This window comes from Podarcis tiliguerta, assembly GCF_965153285.1.
Source record: "Podarcis tiliguerta genome assembly, chromosome: 8".
Lineage (NCBI taxonomy): Eukaryota > Metazoa > Chordata > Lepidosauria > Squamata > Lacertidae > Podarcis > Podarcis tiliguerta.
Genome location: NC_139541.1, coordinates 2,959,396 through 2,965,875, shown reverse-complemented (window position 1 = coordinate 2,965,875; position 6,480 = coordinate 2,959,396). Strand labels below are relative to the sequence as shown.

Genomic DNA, 6,480 nt, shown 5'->3' with positions numbered 1-6,480 from the left:
TGGTTGTGATGACACAACCGTTGCCCTCTCAGTAACCTCAGGAAACATTTACGACACCAGTTCTCCTTTGATGAAGCAAGGCAGGGGCTCTCCTCAGTGCAGGGCTTCAGGTGGAAGCATGGCCACCAGGCTAGCATGACTGCCCCTGCTTCCTTTACATTTCTGCTGCATGATGACAACGGAGTCAGTGGAGAAGGATGGCTGTCGCTGACTGCAGCTGAACAATCAGAGCTGTGGTTTCACTCTTGTGGAAAGTGGCAATGATGTCACCACTTTCTGGTTTCTACATCAATATCTAGACTTACCTGATCAGAGTTCCTGGTCATGTAGGTTTTTTTAAAAGAAGTTTTCCCTTTAGATGAATAAAGTGAGTGGAACCATTCCAAGGTTTAGGTTTATCATTGATAGGGAGGTCATCCGAACCATCTTTATATTGATATAGGGATGCTTCCAGGACGCCAGTCCTCATATATAGCTGCTGGCTGTGTGCATAGCTGTCTCCAACGTCTTACTTGTAAGCTTTCCAGGGTCATTGCTCTAGGAATTAAGTGAAGGAACGGAGGTGGGACAAAGACTCCCTATGTTCTTATTGCTGAGCCCAGGGCCAGCTCCAGGTTTGATGGGGCCCTGGACAATGTGTCCTTTTATGGCCTCTTTCCTCCATAGGTGGTCCTCCTCCTCCATTGCTGGGCCCTGTTGGGCTTTCTAGGTGGTGGTCAGTGATAAACAGTGCTCTGAGGAGCTCCAGGTAGCAGCATTTAGATTTTCCACAATGCCCCAAACAACTCTATGCCAGGGGTATTGTGGGAAATTGAAATAGTGACTTAACCCATCTACCTGGTGTGGTTTAGAGGACAGGGAAAATGCTTTAAAGGTGGACTGAGGGCAGGTGTCAGTGATGGCCCCAATAACTGTCCATAACTGTCCACTACTGGGTGCTGGTAGTGGCCCTAGCTGAACCTGACCCTCAGTTACAAGATGAGAGCAGTGCTGGAAGCAAGGAGTTCTGACTTCTTACCATCCTTATGGCAAATGTCAAAAGGCTTAGAGACATTACATGGCAGGTAGCCCTTTTATGTCATCCGGAACCCTGCAGCAGCTGAAATCCTGTTGTTGGTAATGATAGGCACCCACATATCCTATTTGACTTCAGGGAGCAACTTTCTGATATTGTATAATTCCAAACTGCAGCTGAAATGATATAATACATAAAACTGAATTTCACCAAATTTCGAAAAGTTTAAAGAAAAAGTAAGAAGTCGAAATGAGAGTTCCACTCCTAAAGCACACCCAGCACTTGCAGCATTTTTCAGATATATAGAGAAAATCCTGCTGTATTTTTTGGACGGTGGGGAAGCGGCAAGTACAGCAAGTTGCATAGGAAAGAGAAGTCCTCTCACCCTCTCTGGTGGGCACCATTGCAGGCTGGCATTCCCCCATGCGCCAGGATCCGATGTGGGAAGTACTGTTTCTTAGGCAGCAAAGGAAGCCTCTGGGTCAAGCTTGCTCACCTAATTAGCAAATTGTGAATGGGCATGGACCACCAGGGGCGGGCTCAACTAACCCCTCCAGAATATAACATAGGCCTTGCTCTGCAGCCACTTTTCACTAGATCTCCCACCCTTTATATATTGCTGTTGCTCTGCTTGAGCCACCGTATCCGAGACCAGGCTGGAATTTTCCTAGCTGGCAAATTGGCTCCAGCCCTCTGGGTTTCACCATCCTTCTAGCAAGTGTCACAACTTTGGTGGTTTAGGCAATGGATAGGCCTAGTCTTGGTCGGAGAGGAGGTTGTGGTCTCTGCCTGGTCCCTCTGAAATGGGGTGTCATGTTAAAGGGGTACTGGGGAAATTATTTGGTCCAGATGCCCAGGTGGGAGTGAGGGGCTACAGCACCCCCCAGGTGCAGTCCAGTGGTGCTGTTACTCCTTTATGTAGGTCAGCAATTCCCTCATTTTTGGTTGATCCCAAAACACAAAGTCTTCCAACAGGTTGGCTGGAAGGGGTGGGGTCTACCCAATGCCTGTGCCAAACCTCTTACATATGCTGTCAATTAAGTTGGGGCCTGATTTCACCTAAATATTGGTTGTCATTTCTCTTATTCTTGGTTTGGGGGAGGACCGAAGGGTACGGGGGGATGCCTTGCTATGCAAAACCCGGACCCTTGAAAGCCTGCTTCTGTGCAATCATTAAAATAAAGGACCCCTCCTTTGCATCTGAGCTCTCCAATGATTATTTTGTAGTTGGCTATAAAAAAAAGAGAGAGCATTTTGGTGACAGGGCCCTGCCAGCTGCTCACAAGCTTGCATTGGTCCCATTTTAGAAATCAATTAATAACAACAATATCAGTACAAAGAACAACAACAGCAACAACAAAGAAACTGCTTCCCCCAAAGTGTGCTGCATCTTGATTGGAAAGCACTTGTTTAGATGAAGCCAAAAGAGCAGCCCAGCTGAGCACCAGCCCTCAATTTCCTTTGGTCCTCTGTACACCTACCTGCCTCGTGACTCTCCAGTGCTTCCGATCGCCAGGAATTTCAGGGACCTCAGCTGCTAGTATCAGGGAGGCGGAGGGGGAGGAGTGAGTCTGGTTTCATGAACAAGGGACGCTTTGTCCTGCAAGAGGCCCTTCCTGAGTCGCATGGCAGAACATGGTGCAGGATGCGTTCCAAGAGGTTTTCACACAGACAGGTGTTTCAGGAAGATTCACAATGGCACACCCGTTGTCAAAAATTATTTAACTGCCATCCTAGGAGCCCCTTGAATCAGTCCAAATCTTATAGTGAGCTCTGATCTTCATTACACAGTATAAGTTGTGATAAGGGAGACATCTGATTCAGCTTGCATTTAAAGGCAAATCTACACAATTCACACTTTCCAAAACAATATGGGAGCAGAAACACGGCCATTCTTCGACATTTGAACTTTCCAAAGTTAGCAATGCACCAAATGCATACACCAGTGTAAAGTGTCCCTATTTTGAAAATAACACACAAAAATGCATCGTAATAGGGAAGATTGCCTTGCAAAAATGTGTGCACTGGGCAAAATGACATACAAAAATGTGTATATTAGGAGAAATTCAGACCAAATTTCTGATGAACTTTCACGAGACCATTTAAATCATTTTTAAAAATCACAAACTGATGTGGAAATGCGGAGAACTGATCTTGACTGGGAAAAATGAGGAACTGAGAGAAACCAAAATGGACAGATCCATCCATGACTTGTACAAGTACACTGTATATTATGTTCCTACCGATCGCGACATTGCTTTCAGACAGTAAAGAGTTCCTGTCCCCACAGAAGTTATGTAGACAGGAAAATTCCCAACAGCACACTTTGTCTCAGAGATGAGGTAAGCTGCCATAATCCCCCTTGCACAGAAATACTAAAGGCACTATTCCTAGTCAGCTTCCTGAAATCCACCCCCCTTAGCATCCCTGTCAAACTAGTGCTGACCAAACCAAGTCATGAACACGGAACAGGAGACTCCAAAACAACAAGCCTGGTAAAGGATCCAGAGTGGGAATGCTCATGGTGAAAGCCTTGTGGGGAAATGGCGACCGCCAGTTCCTTGTGCAAAGGCAAGGTGGCATGATCCCCAAGGGTAGCAGACCCCAGCATAGATCCTTATTCTCTCCCCCTCATCTTCTTCCTGATGCATCTCTTCACTCACCCCTTTTCCCTGGCGGTGAGGGGAGTGCTATTTTGTGGTTTGCCTCAGATGCCAAAATGTCTTGGGCCAGCCCTGGGAACATGTAATCATGATGGAAATAGTGGAAGTGGATGACCGGGCCCAGAAGACCTCAACTCATGACTAAAACAGTAGTGAAATGGACAAACATGACAAGGTGAGGGGGAAGGGCATTGGCAAAGGGTTGGTTCCACCTAGGCTATACTCAGAGTAGGCCCATAGAAAGCAATGATCCTATGTTAGTCATGTCCATTAATTTCAATGGGGCTATTGAAGAATTTGAGGGTGTGGCTACTCAACTCAGTAGGTGCTCAACTCACACACATCCAGAGAAGAACATAAATGTGTACTCATATATATATGAAAATATCCAATATACAAACACCTATATATGCACAACACATGTGCAAAGCATGCACCTATATTTAGCCCAAAGTGTGGTTCATCTTTGCACACATCTGTAGATATGCAAGCAATAATTAAAAAGGTTATAAAACCACACGTAGATGCACACACACAAACCCAGGCATGCATACTAACATACAAAATAGGCATGTGTGCAATGCTCACAGAGATATCTTATATGCACACACACGTATGGCCAAGTACAAAGGCAAACACACAAATATTTGTGGACGTGCAGACACAAACACATCACATGTATGTATTCAAACCTGTAAATACGTACATGGATTTGCAAAGCACAGATCTAGATTTCTACTGCAAATGCATGCTAAAAGTTTTGTACATACATGTGCAGAAGTGAACTAAACACACAAACACATGAATGTTAAAACCTTCCATGCACATATAAAGCACAGACATGCACAACACAAAAGAGAAAATAATAATTGCAAAGCCCATCTCTCATATGCAGGTATTTATTGCACATAGCACACCAGAATATATGTGTATGTACGAAACACATGCTAAAAGTATATATTCAGAAGGGCACACATGTGCAACCCATACATGGATTCACAAAAGTGCATCCCCACTATATACATCATGTATATTTTGCATGCACAAAAGTGCACCCAAAGTGCAAACACCTATGAGGATCCAAAAGCATGCAGAATCATACGGAATATATGTGTGCATAACATTTCACTCATCTGCTCTGATAAATACATGCATGTGTGCAGAAGTAATCTTGAAAATCCTGCACTGATCTTAAGTCTGCTACAAATGGGAAGATTTCTTTTTAACCTCCCACAGCTGACCCTTCTAATGCATGCATTTGGCAGCTCCAAAATGTCACTCTGTTGCAGCTTCCATAGACTTTCATAATATAAATTAAACAAAATTGCAATTATCCTCACCATGGACGACCGTGTCCATCTAGTACCTCTTCATTTGGGCACATCAGACAGACACACCTCGGTGGCAGCATAAAAAGCCAGAGCTCGTGGATGCAGCAGGCATTGGTTTCCCCTTGCACTTGGAACCCAATTTTCCTGCAGCAAATTCACTTCTCCTTTTCCCTTGAATTCCCCGATCCTCCAGATGACGCACCTGCATTTAGCGAAGTGTCTGTTGTTTGCTCTTCCACATTGTCCCACCTCCGATGGACCGACAGCATTCCACTTGTGATTACGGCAGGCTGGGCTCAGCACCGACAAGAACCTCTCTCATTAGCTCACACCAGTTTCTGCAATTACCTGCTGAATTGTTTGCGAACTCGAATGTGGAAAGCAATTATATAACGACAGCATTTTCACTGGCACTGTAATTATAATTTCCAAGCTGGTGTTGTGCAATGCAAACTACAGACCCATCCATGCATCTTGTGCAGTGCTGGGAGGTTTCATGTGACGTGCAGTAAGATCTGATAACAAACAGTATACCATTTCGCTTTGCATGGGGCAGCTTCTAAACACGTGAGTTCTTGACAAACTAAGCAGCCATTCCCAAACAGGTGCAGTGGTTGTTCCTACGCCAGCCTCTGTGCAGGATGGGTGAGTAAAGACCTTGGATGCTGTGAGGGGCAAATAAAGTGGCCAGCTTTTGATTTCAGGAGGACATCTAATCCAACCCATGATGGGGCGGCCAGCTGCTGCTTAAACATTCCCAGCAAAGGAGAACCCGCCACCTCCCAAGGTGCCCTGTGACACTGTTAAAACAGTTTTACCATTAGGAAGTTTCTCTTAATGTTTAGTTGAAACCCGCTCCTGTGCAGTTTCCACTCATTGGTTTCCCCACCCTAGGGGACAAAAGGAAACCAGAGTTGCTCCACCTTCGGTGTTACCTCTGTCATGTGAGGCCACCATCACGTCTCTTCTCCAGGCAGAGGGTATCCATTTCTCATGTAGGCTTGCCATGGACACGGAGCAATGGATCCAAACTACAAGAAAGAAGATTCCACCTAAACATTAGTAAGAACTTCCTGACAGTAAGAGCTGTTTGACAGTGGAATTTGCTGCCAAGGAGTGTGGTGGAGTCTCCTTCTTTGGAGGTCTTTAAGCAGAGGCTTGACAACCATATGTCAGGAGTGCTCTGATGGTGTTTCCTGCTTGGCAGGGGGTTGGACTCAATGGCCCTTGTGGTCTCTTCCAACTCTATGATTCTATGTTTCAAAAAGTGAAAATCCAGACAGAAAAGCTACACTGCCGTTATCGGTTGACGTACGTCTGGATTTGCCTGGACGTTACTGCTTTCGGATGCAGTAATCTGTGTATGTCCAGTAACTTCCAGATGTTTGGCAACCCAGCCATAGAATGAACATCTCTCACAGGACTTGGCTTCCAAGCGCCTCTTTGTCCTGGCCACTCTTCTCTGCACAAG

General features: G+C 45.4%; 1 long non-coding RNA gene across 1 annotated transcript; it reads right to left on the bottom strand.

Moving 5' to 3' along the window:
* Positions 1 to 368: 368 nt before the first annotated feature.
* On the bottom strand, positions 369 to 5,553 carry LOC310684044. The gene is made up of 2 exons (XR_014514673.1): positions 5,019 to 5,553; positions 369 to 1,191 (listed from the first exon to the last, which is right to left on the bottom strand). It is a non-coding gene; the product is annotated as an uncharacterized lncRNA (long non-coding RNA).
* Between the last annotated feature and the right edge of the window lie 927 nt (positions 5,554 to 6,480).